Source organism: Canis lupus, chromosome 30 (genome assembly GCF_048164855.1).
Source record: "Canis lupus baileyi chromosome 30, mCanLup2.hap1, whole genome shotgun sequence".
Classification (NCBI taxonomy): domain Eukaryota; kingdom Metazoa; phylum Chordata; class Mammalia; order Carnivora; family Canidae; genus Canis; species Canis lupus.
This window is the reverse complement of record NC_132867.1, coordinates 15,896,143-15,913,516: the sequence shown is the minus strand read 5'-3', so window position 1 is coordinate 15,913,516 and position 17,374 is coordinate 15,896,143. Positions and strand designations below refer to the sequence as shown.

General features: G+C 33.3%; 1 protein-coding gene across 8 annotated transcripts in view; it reads left to right on the top strand.

The window, feature by feature from the left end:
• Positions 1-17,374, top strand: part of NRIP1 (nuclear receptor interacting protein 1) — a 99,564-nt gene that overhangs the window by 74,626 nt on the left and 7,564 nt on the right. Inside the window, exon 4 of one of the 8 annotated variants that reach the window (XM_072806574.1) lies at positions 3,782-3,958. The exons of 6 other annotated variants lie outside the window; for them this stretch is intronic. The gene's annotated coding sequence lies outside the window, so the exon portion shown is untranslated. Of the gene's footprint in view, positions 1-3,754; positions 3,959-17,374 lie in introns of all 8 variants that reach the window. One more of the 8 variants, XM_072806575.1, reaches the window with a different exon arrangement.

Sequence of the window (17,374 nt, the reverse complement as noted above, 5' to 3'; positions counted from 1 at the left end):
AAAGACCAGCCATAAGACTAAGAGGAGACAGATTAAGGCCCAGTGCAGGGAAAGAATGTTTATACCATTGCACTTGTTCAAATGTGGAACAAGTTCCTAAATAATAGATAACCTAGACTGAGTGCCTGCATTGTGCCCGGGCACTGTGCTGAGCACTATATGGACATTGGCACATTTACCCCCTCACAGAGGCTCTGTGACATTGGTTTTTGCACATTTATAAATAAAACTTTGAAGAGTAGTTAACTTGCTCAAGATCAGTTTACCAACTAATTGGTAAGAACCATTTGGTAAGTGGAAGAGCTAGAAATTAAACCCAGAGCTGATTCCAAAAGATACCACCTTGGAAGACACAGTCCATGGTCACTAGAGGTTTTCAGAAAAAAACTAGACAACCAGAGTTAGCAAAGAGGTTATAAAGGAGTTTAAGCATTCTATGGAGTGATTGGTTAGGCAGTCACCTTTCACTTCTCCCTTAACCTTTAAATTCTAATCCTGTTGTGTTTGTAGAATCAATTTGCAAGACATACTGTTAGGAAAACGATAGTTGGTGGTAGAGTTGTTATGGGAAAAACAGTTTATCTTTCTAAAAATTAGCTCCTCTACCAATTTTATACAAGTTCTATGAATTTCTTTTCCCAGTATTATGCAGACTATGGTGTTTGTCATTTTAGCTTTAAAAGGAAGCCATTAATCCAAGTGAGTAAAGTGCCAGGAAAAAAAAAAATGTATTTATAGAATGAATGACAAGGAAATTTGATTAGAAAGTTGAGTATCTTTAAGACAAATAGTAAAAAGCTTTTGGGATACAATCAGATATGTTTTGTTTTTAATATATATTAAACAGTGGTTTATTGTACATTTTAGAAAATTTGGCTTTTCAAAAATCTTATCCATTCTGCATCAAACTTAGATACTTTTAGACCTACATGACTTCTTAGCCTCCTCACACCTGAGAAACATTTAGGTGTAATAGCATGCCACGAAGCAAAAAGAGACCTAAAGTTTACCCTTTCAGCATGGTTCAGAGGAGTGAATGTCCTGATTTTATATCACTACTAACAGCGCCGTGCAGATAGGGTGAAAAGTAGAAAAGACAGCAGTGACATGTTGACTCTTCTTGCATCAGTATTCAAGACCTGCTTGTATAATTGTTTTTATTGAATTGGTTTTTGGTTTTTCAGGTTTAAGTCTTCAAGAAATAATTTGATTACTTTTACATACTCTAATTGAATCACTTTGGTAGAATATTGTTTTTATTTAGCCAGATACAATAATGAAAGCTCACACATAAAGCTCTTCAGTTTCAAATGAAAAAGATTATCCTAAGAATAGCTTTGACCAATTAGATTTAATCTTTATCACATAATTTAAAGTGTTCAAGTTCTTTACTACCTGATGATTTTCTACTTCAGTGATTGATTTTTATAGTGGACATAGAGAAACAGTTTCTCAGTTGTGCTTGATATAAGGTTAATTCATAAAGCCTTTCTTTCCCCATGTTATCACAACTGTTTTTTTAGGATGAGTTTGATTCGTTCGGTTTTTGGAAATAAATCTTTCAATGTATTAACTTCATTTCTTAACACATCTCTATCATATGAAAATTTAACAGAGTAATACTTTAATGTTAACTAGGTTTTATTCAGTTTTCTAGAGAGTGTATAGTTTGAGAGGGGAAAAATGATTAAAAAAGAAAGCTTTATGATACCAGTATTCTGAAACATTTGCCCATTCTAGATATAGTCTGTTGGCATATTATAACTTGACTGGGGAGACACTAATTAAAGGAAATTCAATGACAATGATCGTTTTGTTTTGTTTTTTAAAGAAAAACATGTTGAAAATACAGATCTTATGAAAACTAAAATCTTCCAAAAATAGATATATATTTCTAAAATGTTTAAACATTGTATTTTTCTAACAGGTACTAGTCACACGGTCTTCCAAACATAGAACTTTCTGCATAGAATAAAATACTTTATTACTCTTTAATCTTGTGATTATATTCACAGTGGAGGGGGAAATGATATCTTGAACTCAAAACCAACCATTATAGATATCATTATCATATCATCTTAAATCTTAAAGTACCTTAGAATTATGACAGTCTACCCCTCATTTTACAGACTCAGGCTCTAGGAGGTTGACTTGTTGCATGTTCTACTGGGAATGTTCCCTCTGCCAGGGGCTGGGACATAGGGATGACAAAGATGTAATCCTTGCCTAAAAGTTGTTTACCTCTAGTTGAGGACCAGACATAAACCAAAATACAATTTTGTAAGGAGATGATTGAAAGATCTACTGAGTGCTGTGAAGTCCTAGAAATGAAAAACTATCCTCACCCTGTGGAGTTCAGGGAAAGCTGTCCAGGGAAGGGGGGTGGGTGGGTCCTCAGCTGAGGTTTACAGAATAAAAGAGATGTCTTATTCCTTTAGCCTGATTGTAGGCAAATGGGGCTTATTGTATTATTTAAAAATGCATTATATGATGCATTTTTATATCTGGTATATTTCATCAAATGATGATGATGTAGGGACTGTGTGGGTAAATGGGGGAAGGGAAGGGCACGGAGCAGAAGGTTCTTTGCTCCCACTGTTATGTCCTCTTCATGTGTAATGACAATTTAAATATAAAACAAATTATTCATTTTATATAAACACTACATTTGAAAGCACGATAAGGACAAAAACAATAAAGCAAAATATAAACAGGAAAAATTGATGTAAGGATTTCAGTCATTGATTGATGTTAGAGTTAAACTACTAAGCATAGAAGTAATCAAACTAGTGGACATGTATGTGCCTTTCCACATATCATCATTCTATCAAAAAATGATATACATGATAGATTGAGATTTTAAAGCTAGAGTATATAATTTTTTAATGTAAAAATGTCTCAATTTTATGAAGTAATGTTGATGGTAGATAGGAGTGGTTGTTTTTAAGGATCTTCAATGCTAAAGCAAAAGTTGTTCTGAAATGTTTTTGGTCCAGTGAGTATTTTTTTTAAGATTTTATTTATTTATTCATTCATTCGTTCATTCATTCATTCATGAGAGACACACACACAGAGAGGTAGAGGCATAGGCAGAGAGAGAAGCAGGCTCCATGCAGGGAGCCTGATGTGGGACCCAATCCCGGGACTCCAGGATCATACCCTGGGCTAAAGGGAGACGCTTAACTGCTGAGCCACCCAGGCGTCCCTGGTCCAGTAAGTAAAGTCAGAAAAGCTGTGACTTCTATTACTTACTGAGCCCTTCTCATTCCTTCTCCAGCTCTGAAGAGCCTCTTATAAAGTCTCTTCACTACCCTGCCCCCCAACTTGGTCCATATCGGTGTCTGAGTGTCAGGTGCCGAGGCAGGGGCCAGATGCAGCTGTCCCTGCTGCACAGACCCAACAGACCAGAGACCTGGGTAGCAGCAAAGCTGTGGTTCAGGTTGGCAGCTACTGCCTGGAGTCCCTGAGATTATTACTGCAAACATTTTCTTATGTGCACAGCCGTGCAAAAGGCAGGTCAGGGAAAAGTATGGGTGGCAATTTCTTCAATAAAAATGAAACCATTTAAATAAATAGCCTACTGATGGATGGTATGCCAGTAGCTTCATCTTCCCAATTGAAGAACACATTTTAATATTACCCTTTAATATTTAAAGACCAAAATTCTCCAGGTACATTGTACATACTCTTGTTTTTTGTTTATTAATCCCCTGGGGTGGGACCCTGTCAGGTTATTGATGTCTCCTCTTTACAGATATCGTCATTATGTCTGTCTGCCCAGGTGACGTTTCTCTGCCTCGAGCTTACTACAACCTTCAATCTGGAAAGCTTTGTATTCTGGGCCAATACAGGCAAGAAGGATACTGTGATGTTTACCATTTCAGGAAAATCGAGTCAGAGTTCCTGGATCACTCAGAACAAAGCAGCACTTTCACCCAGGCAGCGCGTAATGAAGAATGTTAGTTGATTGAATGATTAACTGATTAATTGATAAATGATTCCTCTAAATAGACTTTAATAGTATGTAAGGAACTCTATTTGTTTTAAAAGAAAATAAATGTTGATGGATTTCTGTGATCAAATTTTTATATACAAATTAGTATCCATTACTAGTAATTTTACAATACCTGGTCTTTTTCTGCCTGGTAAAGGAAGTTCCATTTTTTTGTGGTATTTAATTTGATACATATTTTTTTTTTTTCTTTTTGGAGAAACCCCAGTGTTTCTAGTATAGTACAATTCTGGTATTTTTATTTAAACCTATTTAATTACCAAAAATAATTTTGCAAAATGAAAATTTGATCATTGAGCACATTTACATGTGCATATATCCTAATTTGCGAATTATATAAAGCTATAGTAGGTGATACTTGATTTAACAAGGAAAGCTATAATATATTGTAATTTACCCCAACAGCATTATGTATCCTTAAAAATGGTAATTTTTTAAATCAGAACACTTTTAGTAAGAACATTCATCCCATAACTTTTGGTTCATAAATGTAATTTAAGATCAATTCAATATCTTGTTTGAACAGCTAAAACAAAAGGCATGGTTTTGTTAGATAATTGCACTGTTCAATAATATATTCCATTAAGAATCACTTTTATTGCTGTTGTCAGTAACAAAACTTTCTTCTTATAATTTGGAAGTTATCATGGAAGAGTGGATACATTCTAAAATTTTCCTGGTTGAACCAATTTCTAGCAGTTAAATCTGTATATTTGGGAAGAAGTGTCCCAAGATATCAAGGAATATACAGTTAATTTCCACTTCAGCTGATACAGAGGTGTGGGGGAGCATAGAATGATTCAGGGACCTGCAATTTAAATTAATTTCAGGTTGTCATGGCAAAGATCAGTAATAGCAAAAAATTAACATGCAAGCATACACATACATATACACACATAAAAACTTGTAATTCTGAAATACACATACACAAGTTTCTCACGTTCTGTGATCAATGCAACATTTTTAGAAGAATATGCTTCATAACAAAAAGTGCATGAAGATCTTATCTTCAAAGATGGGGAACATTTTTAAAACAGAGTGTACCCTGTGAGTAAATGCAGAGTATCTGGTAAGTGTACTAAAAACCCCAGGAGCTTTGATCAAATGCCAGCTGTTACATCAGTTCTGTTGGTAATCTTTCTTACTGATCTGTGACCTTGACCTTGTGCTTGTATCTGTATGTCAAATCTATTTTAGGGATGGGGAGACCATAGTTGAGTTTAATAGGATTTATGCTCCAATCTCAAAGGATGCCCTGTTGTGTACACACACACACACACACACACACACACACACACTGTAAACAATCCCAGGAGAAGAAAGCACCATTTTCCATTATACTTTATATCTTTTTTTTTTTTTAATTTTTATTTATTTATGATAGTCACATACAGAGAGAGAGAGAGAGAGAGACAGAGACACAGGCAGAGGGAGAAGCAGGCTCCATGCACCGGGAGCCCGAAGTGGGATTCGATCCCGGGTCTCCAGGATCGCGCCCTGGGCCAAAGGCAGGCGCCAAACCGCTGCGCCACCCAGGGATCCCCTATACTTTATATCTTGATAGAGATTGGAAAATATTCTGCTTTTGAAAACCGATAGAAAGCACCAGGTACTTCAAAGAGTTATTGAAAAGGGTTAAGAGAACCTGTACCTTCTGTTTATTTTATATTTAAACCCTTTTTCCCACACATATGTGCTACCAAAAAATTTATTTAATGAGTGTTTTGTGTTTCTTCAGAGAAACTGTTGTTTCTTCAAGAACAGTAGGAGGCAGTGAACAGACATTAATATTAATATTAAATAAACATCATATATATTCTTTATCATATAATGATTCTCTTCTAGATTTTTAAAAGTTGTAGTTAGAATTCATTTTAGCTAACAGTTTTCTGTGTTTTCAAGATAATGCACCACAGCATCCAGGAAAGCATTACATTTTTGGAATAGAAATTATTTGGCAATTAAGCACTTTCTCTAGTTCCTTTGACTCCGTTGAGCCTTTTTTTTAACTTAAAATCTCCAATTTTTTCATCTTATTTCTATTTAAAATTATTTTTTTTAATAAACTGTAGAGGCAAAGTAAAATGGAGAATGGATTTCATTGAATCTGATTCACATAAGCCTTCTGAGCATACATAAGCCTTCAGAACAAAGAAGCTGTTCCTTATTTTGCTATATCAAGTATAGGGAATATTTGTTTCTGTTGTCAGGACAAATAATTGTCCTCTTTCTCATATGCATTTCTCTATGTTATCAAGGATCCTAAATCTTTACTATTGCATTTTATTTAGTATGTAGTTATTGTGAGATAAGCAAAAGCTCTAGTTTGAATATAAACTCGTATTTAACTTTTAGGTAAACATTTATTTGAAATTCTGTGATACCCTATCCCCTTAAAGAAAGCAGTGAAGAGGGATCCCTGGGTGGCGCAGCAGTTTGGCGCCTGCTTTTGGCCCAGGGTGCGATCCTGGAGTCCCGGGATCGAGTCCCACGTCGGGCTCCCGGTGCATGGAGCCTGCTTCTCCCTCTGCCTGTGTCTCTGCCTCTCTCTCTCTCTCTCTCTCTGTGTGTGTGTGTGTGTGACTATCATAAATAAATAAAAGAAAAGAAAAGAAAAGAAAAGAAAAAAGAAAGCAGTGAAGATAAATAATCTGGGGAGATTGGATGGGTAGGGGATATGGCTGTTTCAAAATCATTTCCTTCCCTCAGACTTCTCTAGAAAGACTACAACACATATTGATCAGGACACAACTTTCTGATAGCATTGTCATCTTTCTGATTAAAATGCTTGCCATTAAAATAAATAAATAAATAAATAAATAAATAAATAAATAAATAAATAAATAAATAAATAAATAAAATGCTTGTCATTTTTATCAACTACAATTTGATAAATTACTTGGAATCATAGCATTTTAGAATCAAAGCATTTTAGAGTTGAAGAGGTCCTCAGATACGTATGTCCTTCTATTGAACATTTGAGTCAGTCAAGCACTAGTGTGTCCTAGTGACTCTCTCTTAATAGGGAATGTGAGTGACACTCTTTTACTCCTATGGAAGCAGCTGACAGCAAGTTAAAGCTGATGGACCTGGAAGTTAGGAGCAAATTTGGCCTTGGGCAAAAATATGTAAGTCCCTCAAGTGGCAATGGAGGGCAATCTGGGCAGCTGTTTTACTCACTACAGTGTCAGTGGCTTCTCTTACCAGTCTTTGAAGACTATTTTCATCTAAAATGAAAACCCCTGGGAGAGGGCAAATAGCTCTTTTGTTCCAATTTAATGTTGAGGCCCTCAACTATTTGAGCAAAATGTTTTTAGATAAATTTATTTTCTTGGCACCTGTCAAATTGTACAATCACACATCCATCTTTTGATAGAGATAATACTACAAAGAAAGTGACTGTCTTGAAATTCAAATTATATCAAAGGACATCAATGAGTATTTATTCCTTTTTTAAAATAAATTAGAAATATGTTCCAATAAATGAAATTTCAGGCTTCCTCTTTTACCATGCCCTCGTTATTCCCTGCTTGAAATGGCAGCAATTGCATGTTCCTTCTATTTTTTCCTTAATTTTTTTTCAAAAACTTTTGTTTTTCCCATTTCTGTCACTGATTTATTACGCTTCTATTATGTCGTGGTGGTCTGTTAGATTTTATTTTAATAAAGCCACATCCATTTATAGATAAGACCATTTTAAAGTGGAATAAAACAGTAGTTGCAATAATTAAGAGAATAACAATTGATACTTACAGTTTTTCAGACAAAATAACTCAGTTTTTCAAAAGTTTACAAATACTTAGGATTCTTTTGTTTTTCCAGTTTGAGGAACAATTGACATACATCACTACAGGTTGATGGTGTACAGCATAGTGGCTTGACAAAACATATATTGCGAAATGATTACCACAATAGATTTAGCTAACTTCCATCTTCTCATATAAATGCAATTTTTTAAAAAGAAGAAAAAAAAATTATTCAATTATTCTCATGATAAAAACTCTTAGGATTTATTCTCTTAACGACTTTCCTATGTATCACACAGCAGTGTTAGCTGCATGTTACATCCCTGGGACTTATGTATCTTATAACTGGAAGTTTGTACCTTTTAATTACCTCCTTCCAGTTTGCCCTTCCACAGCTCTCTGCCTCTAGTAACCATAAGTCTGATCTCTTTGAGTTTTTGTTTTTCCTTAGTTTCAATGTATAAGCGAGATCATAACATATTTGCCTTTCTCTGTCTGACTTACTATTTCACTTAGCATAATGTTTCAGTGGCCATCCATGTTGTCACAAATGGTAGGATTTCTACCTCTTTTTATGGCTGAATAATATTCCTGTGTGTGTATAGCTTCTTTATCCATCCATCCATCCATAGACACTTAGGTTATTTCCATGTCTTGGCTGTTGTTAATAATGCTGCTGTGAACATGGGGAGCGCAGATATATTTTCAAGTTAGTATCTTTGTTTGCTTTGGACATATTCCCAGAAGTAGAATCACCAGATCATATGGTAAGTTTATTTTTCATTTTTTGAGGATCTTCCATACTGTTTTCCATAGTGGCTGTACCAGTTTACAGTCACACCAAGAGTGTACAAGGGCTTTTTTTCTTCACATTCATATCAGCATTTGTTATCTCTTATCTTTTGATGGTGGTCATTCTGACAAGCATAAGGTGATATCTCATTGTTTTTTTAATTTGCATCTCCCTAATGCCTAGTGATGGTGAACATATTTTCATGTACCTGTTAGCTTTTCATGTATCTTCTTTGGAGAAATGTCTCTTCAGGTTCTTTGCCCTTTTTTAAAATGGGTTACTTGGGGTTTTTTGCTATTAAGTTATATGAGTTCTTTATATTTTTAGGATATTAATACTTATCATATATGTGGCTTGCAAATATCTTTTCCCATTCCATAGGTTGTCTTTCCACTCTGATGATGATTTCTTTTGCTGTGTGGAAGCTTTTTAGTTTTATTAGTCAACTTGTTTATTTTTTATTTCATTGCTTGTGCTTCTGTTGCTAGGTGTCATATCCCAAAAATTGTTACCAAGACCCATGTCAAGGAGCTTTATTCCTGTTTTCTTCTAGGAATTTCATGATTTCAGGTCATACATTTTTTAAGTCTTTAATCCATTTTGAGTTAATTTTTGTGAATGGTAGAAGACGTGGGTCCAGTTTTATTCTTTCACATATGAATATCCGATTGTATCAACACCAGTAATTGAAAAGGCTGGCTTTTCTCCATTCAGTATTCTTGAATCTTTTGTCAAATATTAGTGGACTGTGTGTGCTTGGGTTTATTTCTGGGCTCTTGATTCTGTTCCATTGGTCTATTTCTTTTTATGCAAATATGTGCTATTTTGATGACTATAGCTTTATAGTATAGCTTGAAATCAGAAAGTGATACCTCCTGCTTTAATCTTTTTTTTCCTAGGATTTGGGAAGGGGGCGCTATTCGGTGTCTTTTGTGGTCCCATATACATTTTAAGAGTGGTTTTTATACTTCTGTAAAAGAAAAAAATGCTATTGGAATCTTGACAGGGATTGCATTCAATCTATAGATGGCTTTTGGTAGAATTGACAGTTTAACAGTATTAATTGTTCCAGTGCATGAATACAGGATACTTTTTCATTTATTTGTCTTCTTCCTTTTCTTTCATCAGTGTCTTGTAGTTTTCAGAGTGGAGATGAGTCACTTGCTTACATTTATTTCTAAGTATTTTGGTTTTGATCCTATTGTAAATAGGATCAATTTCTTTTTCAGAAAATCTGTCGCTAAGTATATAGAAATGCTACTGATATTTGTATGTTCATTTTGCATCTTGTGACCTTACTTAATTTATTGATTACATCTAACAGTTTTTTGGTTGGTTGAGTCTTTAGGATTTTCTCTATATAAAACCATTTCAACTGCAAATAGGGACAATTTTTACTTCCTTTCTAATTCTGATACCTTTATTTCTTTTTCTTGCCTGATTGTTAGGACTTCTAGTACCATGTCTAATAGTGGCGAAAAAAAAAAAATAGGAGTGGCGAGATTGGACACCATTGTCTTGTTTCTGATTTAAGAGCAAAAACTTTCAACTTTTCGTCACTGAATGGGACATTAGCTGTGGGTTTGTCATGTAAGGCCTTTATTATGTTGAGATATTTCTTTTATGCCTAATTTGTTAAGAGTTTTTATCACAAAAAGATACTGAATTTTGTCAAATGCTTTTTCTGCATCTAGTGAGATACCATCATTCTTTTTTTTTTTTTATTCCATTAATGTGATGTATCACATTGATTGATTTGCTGGTGTTGAATCATTTGTGCATCTCAGGGATTAGTCCCACTTGATCATGGTAAATGTTTCTTTTAATATGCTGCTAAATTTGGTTTACTAGTATTTTATTGAGAATTTTTGCATCTATATTCATGAAGGATAGTGACCTATAGTTTTGGGGGGGGGGGTTGCTTTTGCTTTATTTTGTTTTCTAGTAGTGTCCTTTTTCTGGTTTTGGTGTCCAGATAATGCTGGCCTCATAAAATGAGTTTGGGAGTGCTCACTCCTGTTTGATTTTTTGAAGAGCTTGAAAAGGATTGGTGTTGATTCTTCAGAATTAAATGAAATTCACCAGTGAGGCCATCTGGGCCTGGGCTTTTTTTTTGTTGGGAGATCTTTGAGTACTAATTCAATCTTTTTACTAGTAATTGGTCTATTCAGATTTTCGATTTCCTTTTTTTTTCTTCCCTGATTCAGCCTTGGTTAGTGGTATGTTTCTAGAAATTTTTCCATTTCTTATAGATTGTCTGTTTGTTGGAGTATAATTGTTTGTGGTAACCTGTACAATCCTTTTCATTTCTGGGGCATCAGTGATGGTAATGTCTCCCTTTTTATTTATAGTTTTTGTTGACTTGGGTAAAAAATAAATTTTAATTTATAATAGAGGGTTTGCTATTGTCTTTACTTTTTAATGAAGTCCCAAAACCCTTGATCTGAAATGTTACATTTTATTTCTTGTTTTGTGAAATTTAGTGTTGAGTCGTTGGCCCTTGGTTTGAAAAGCTTAATCTCACACATTTGTATAGAATGTTTGGTGTCATGTCCTCTTGATAAATTTTTCATGGATTTTTGTTTCCTTTTCACCTTTTAAAACTTTCTTTCACAGTCTCACCCTAGAGAACACCAAGAGTATTCTAAATTATTTACCTCAATTTGTATTGCTTTAATAAAAGGTTCAATATTTAGGACTTTGGAATCTTCCTAGTACTTAGATATTTTTCTTTTAATCCTTAAGGGAACATCTTTATATTTTTCTTAGTCTTTTTTTTTTTTTTTTTTGTAAAAAGCATCCCTAAAATAATCGAAGGTGGAAATTAAGTAATATTGTCCAATGGGAGTTATTCTTGAATGTTACAATTTAGTTACTTTTGCATTTTGAAGAACCAGAGCCAAAAATTAAAATGCTCATTAAAGTGGCATTGGAGAAATACCTTTAAATTCAGTACTCAAACAGGTATTACTTAATAATGGATAAGCAAGTGGAAGAGATTTCATGGAAACAATTGGAAGTCATGAGGTATTCACTAGATATAATTTAAATACCATACAAGTGACTTTGTAGATGTTTAATCACTTAAATGTGTTTCAGTGGAGAATTTGTTTGGAAGTAAGATACTGAATCTTTTCCTTAAAAACAGCTGGATGCTGGGGCACCTAGGTGGCTCAGTTGGTTAAGCAGCTGCCTTTGGCTCAGTTATGATCCCAGGATCCTGGGATGGAGCTCAGCAGAGAGTCTGCTTCTCCCTCTGCCCCTCCCCATGCTGATGCTCTCTCTCTTTTGCTCTCTCTCTGTCAAATAAATAAAAATCTTAAAAAAAAAAAAAAGCTGGAGGAAAACCAATTCATTATTTATTTATTGTCAAACAAAAGTAGTCCCATATATAAGAATTCTATTAGATTTATCCTTCATTTATCCAAGTAAAATTTTATTTTACCATTTTTAAAAGTGTTTAAAAATTCAGATTTTCCCTTTGCTTAATAAGCCATTTCCAAATAGAAAGTGCAAAGTGCATTGCAATGAAAATAGTTTAACTACTTCAAAGAATCAATATTAACACTCATTTGGGAACTGTTAACGTGCAAATTATTTACAACTATCTTATTGATTAACATTCGAAAAAAAGTTCAAAATAATTACATATTTTTCAGATACTTAAAAAAAGAACATGCAACTTAAAAAAAAAAATACACTCTGAATTCATACATTTTACTAGATATTTAAACTAGCCTGTGTTGAAACTTGGATCTTTCTCCAAATCTATGCATATGGTCAAGAATTCTTTAATGATTTAGTTTGATTTTACTATTTTTTTAAATTTAACAATAATAATTTTTTACAGTCTGCTAGCTAGAGCAATAAAATGTCAATTTTATAAAATTCAAAAGATTTTCATGCTTATAAACAATTTTAAATTAATAAAAGATTCAATTTATAATTTTAACATTAGTAGTTGTACATGAACTTTATTAAATTGTCATGAAATGCATTAACCCTGGATATGCTGTCAAGTAGGGTTCTTTGGCCCTGGTGTTAGTTTTTGAAACTTTTTTTTTCTAACTATTAGGAATGATTATATTACATGACTTTTATTTTTTAAAGTTTTAATAAATGTGTTTTTAATAGAAAAAAACAGTTATTTTGCCATTACTATATGTGTCTGTTGGAACCTTTTGTAAATCAATGATACATTATGGAACCTTAGTGATCTTAATTTTCCTATGTCTTTAAGTATTTTGCTATTTTCTGAACTTGAGAATTAATTCATTTTTTTTTCCAAATATGCCAAGTAAGGACTAAAATAATAAGTCAAGAGAAAAATGGAAGTGCCTAGAAGGATGATGCAATAGTGAAATAAGTCATCATTATATCACCTTCAGTTTTCTTATTGCATAGCCCATTATTCTATAACATTTTCATGAATGTTTAAAAAGTCTAGAGACAATCGTCTTTGTAGTCTTCCTATTCTAAGTTTTTAGTAAACACAATGGAGAACTCAGTATTTTTCATTTTCCATCTATAGCATCAAAGAAAAGAAAGTTGGCATAGGAAGATGCTTCAATTAGATGAATCAGAGGATGACTGCAAAGAGAATGATGGTAGTACTCTAGGCATGAATGATGATGGTGACATTGACTGTATAAGCAACATCGTTGACTGTTGTCTTCAGATGACAACATCCTAAATGGATTTTTCAAACTCAGGCATCAATGAGTGAACAATATAGTTCAACAATATAGTTCGTTTTTTTCCCAGGCTTATTGAGGTATAATTGACGTGTAATAACATTGTGAAAGTTTAAGGTGTCCGGTGTGATTATTTGATATGCATATACATAGCAAAATGATTATCATAATAAAGTTAGTTAATGCATCCATCACCTCATATTGTTCTCATTAACAATATATTTCTAAAGATAAAAAGGAAATACAGTATTTTATATAGTCAATTGATCAGTAAGAAGGGTTTGTTTCATCACTATTTTGTGACAAGAACCTCAATGGTCCTGTTTAGCTCAAAGGAATAATAACAGTATTCTTTCTTTTATGACGTTGACACATCCAGATTTATTTGAAATGCTTCATAAGTGGGCAAATATTGAAAACTGGGGTGTAATAAAAGAGACTGGAAGAAAATAGATGACTTGAAAATGAGATAATCCATTGTGTTGATCATTGTAATTGGTTTTAGTAAAACTAAAACTAAAAGATAAATATATTTGGCAATTATGGAACAAGGAAGATTTCTATCCTCTCTTCAGCATAATTATGAGCTGTTGAAGATTTCCAAAGTAACACATTTTGAATTATACAAGTACAAAGAGAAGACCCAGAAGTGGTGATAAAGCTTACCTCTTAGATTTACCAATCTGGAATTGGTACTTAGAAAATGTTTCCAGGTTCATGCATGACAGTTGATGAGCTGTCAGTTGCCCATTATGGATATGTTGTCTTTCAAAACCAGGAGGTTAATGGATTTAGTGTGTGTACATTTTTATTTAAAATTCTGATGTTGTTTCATAGTATCTCTTCCTTCTTACTCTGTTAATTATTCATAAATTGACTTAAATATTAATAAAATGTTTGTTGGACCCAGACGGTAATGGTGATGGTATTTTTCTTGGTATATTGAGGGTTAAACGAATCCATTAAAATTACAAAGAGCTGATTTTGATTTAGGATGGTAAATCTAAAATTGAGATTAAGTCACCCCTCCATATATGATTAAAGGTTACACTAAGCTTTTTGTCAAAGTCAGTTTTTCTAAAAATTTTATGGAACCACCTTATAAAAATGACAAGTAAGTTGAAACAAACATTGTTCAATCAGCTTTTATCACTGGGTAGGTTTTATTTTTTCTCCTTCATATACATGTATTTTTAGTGTTCATTAAAAAAATCTTTCTTGGGTTTGCCTGTCATATCTGCCAACGTAAAGTTTAAAGATAGGATATTAATATAACCTATTTTAGTTTCTTAAATAAATTTTTTCTTGTAAAATCTCATGAGAGTTACAAAACTTATGAGGCCTACATTTGTTCATTTATAATTTTTTTTCCTGCCTCCTCCTTACTTTTACTCTCTTTTGTTGTCTTTTACACACACACCCCCGGGCCCATAAACCAAATGTTGTGGATGATTCTGTTACCTTTGCAATGAAATCACTTAGCAGTATATGTCATATAAGCAAAGTCTCTTCCTTATTATATTTATGAAGAGACCATTGAGTATCTTTAAATAGACACGGGCTCTAATAAAATCATTCTTGAAGTTATGGACATGCAAGTAGGTACACTAATAAGCCATTGCATCACAGTATTTTGTAAAATACTCCAGTTTTAAAATATATTGCTTGCCAATCTCTCAAGAAGTCTGATTCTTAATAGTGTGTTGACATTTAGATATTTTTAACCAAATATACTCAAGTAGTGTTAAACATCTGGCAACATTCCTAAGTAATACATATATAAAATTTAAAAAGCAAACAAACTATAAGTTGGTGATTCAAAAATAATGTGGTTGTCTTTTTGCTAAAAGAAAATGAATCAGGCTAATACTAACTTTAAATGATTTTAACTTTAAGAAGTCTATTTATTAGGTGGCAGTAATATTTTATATTATACCCTAATATCTATAGTCTTAGTGAGCTGTACTGTATCCAAGCACCTTGCCTCCTTTTGTTTCTTTTCTAAGAAATTTCTCAATTAAATTCTGTTCTTTATTATAGAAATATGAAAAGGCATGATTTGGGAAAGGTAGGAAGGATTGTTAATGATTTCTCCTGCTTCAGTTATTTAAAGGAAAGAAAAGGAAGTTATCTGAAGAAATTCGGCTCACTTAGTTCCCTGAAGAGTTTTAATAGTAGGATCTGAGTAAATTCAGGCTTTAGATAGTCTCAGAATTCCTTCTTTCTTCAGCATTTCATTTTTTGCTAGAACGATGGAAGGTATTACAACTGAGTGCTTCTGGAAGCAGCATCTCAGGAAATACTCTTTGATTTACAGATTCATCTTATTAAAAAATAGGTTTCTATTAGAAGGTCTTCCTCCCTGTTTCATAATGGTGATGTTTATACAATTTTAAAAAAATTAATGAAAAATAACCACATTGACTTAGAATTTTCTGAAAGCAATTATTCATCTTCCCTTCAAATCTATCCTAAATTTATTTCCTGCCCACTTTTCTACAGGATGATGTGATTACCTATTGTGTACACAGTTACATTTACACATATTATAGTAACTACATTTTTTTTTTAAGATTTTATTTATTTATTTGACAGAAAGCAAGAGAGCACAAGCAAGGGAGATGGAGAAGCACGCTCCCCGCTGAGCAGGGAGCCCAATGCAGGGCTCGATCCCAGGACGCTGGGATCCTGACCTGAGCCAAAGACAGGCACTTAACCTACTGAGCCACCCAAGTGTCCCAGAAACCACATTTTCTGAACTAAGAAATTGGTACAAGTACCTTGACACATTTTTCTAAATTAATGATTTTTATTTTAAAACCTTACAAAACTTTTTCAAATCATGTATAATATTTGAATTTATTTATACTTATAATAGCGAAGTCACACAAAAAGAAATAGCATGGGTGGGGAAAAGGAGTATTTTCTGTGAGGAACACCTTAGAAACAGAGTTACGGGTTCACCTGTAACCTGTCTTCTGCTTCTGTTAGGAATGGACCACACATTAAAAGTTCTACATACAGCAAATGAGTGAAGATTTAAAAATGGATACATTAAGCCTCTGATAGACTTGATGAGCATCTAGAGAATCACTCTCTTCTGTTTCCAATAGGTCATGATAAAAATGAAGCCTGTGATTATACTTCAGTATTTATGAATATGACTAAGACTGTCACACTTTGCATAGGCCTACAAGATACTTGTCAGTGCTTCCATTTCTTTAAAAACAGAAATCCCACGGATTACTTATGGAATATGTAATGTTTCAAGAACGATGTCAGAAGTGAACCTAATCTGTAGTATTCAACCCTGCATCTAGCTCATCACATGAGTCCATGTCTGTGCATCTCTCTTTTTTGTTCTGCACTTTTACTTTTTCCTTCATAAGCTCCCAGTAATGTAAGAAAGCTAATTCTAGCTCCCATATAGAGCTATGTCCCTATAAAAGAGACTTAGCATCCTTATTGTTACTATGTGGAAAGTGCTCATGAAAATTCAGAAACTCAAAAAAAAAAAAGAGAAAAGAAAGAGAAGAAAGAGAAGAAAGAGAAGAAAGAAAGAAAGAAAGAAAGAAAGAAAGAAAGAAAGAAAGAAAGAAAGAGAAAGAAAGAAAAGAAAAGAAAAGAAAGGGAGGGAGGGAAGGAAGGAAGGAAGGAAGGAAGGAAGGAAGGAAGGAAAGAAAAAGAAAGAAAGAAAGAAAGAAAGAAAGAAAGAAAGAAAGAAAGAAAGAAAGAAAGAAGAAAGAAAGAAAGAAAGAAAGAAAGAAAGAAAGAAAGAAAGAAGAAGAAAGAAAGAAAAAGAGAGAGAGAGAGAAGGGAGGGAGGGAAAGGAAAGAAAGGAAAGAAAGAAAGAAAGAAAGAAGAAAGAAAGAAAGAAAGAAAGAAAGAAAGAAAGAAAGAAAGAAAAGAAAGAAAGAAAGAAAGAAGAAAGAAAAGAAAAGAAAAGAAAGGAAGGAAAGAAAGAGAAAGAAAATTCAGAAACTCGGTGTGCTTTGGAAGACAGTTATATAACACCAAAGTATTTTCTTTAATTGATTTGATCACTTTAACAATATGGGTTAATTTATAGGACTTCCGGTAGCGATTTCCAATTTAATAGGAATGGCAAACTATGTTACTAAAGAAGTGG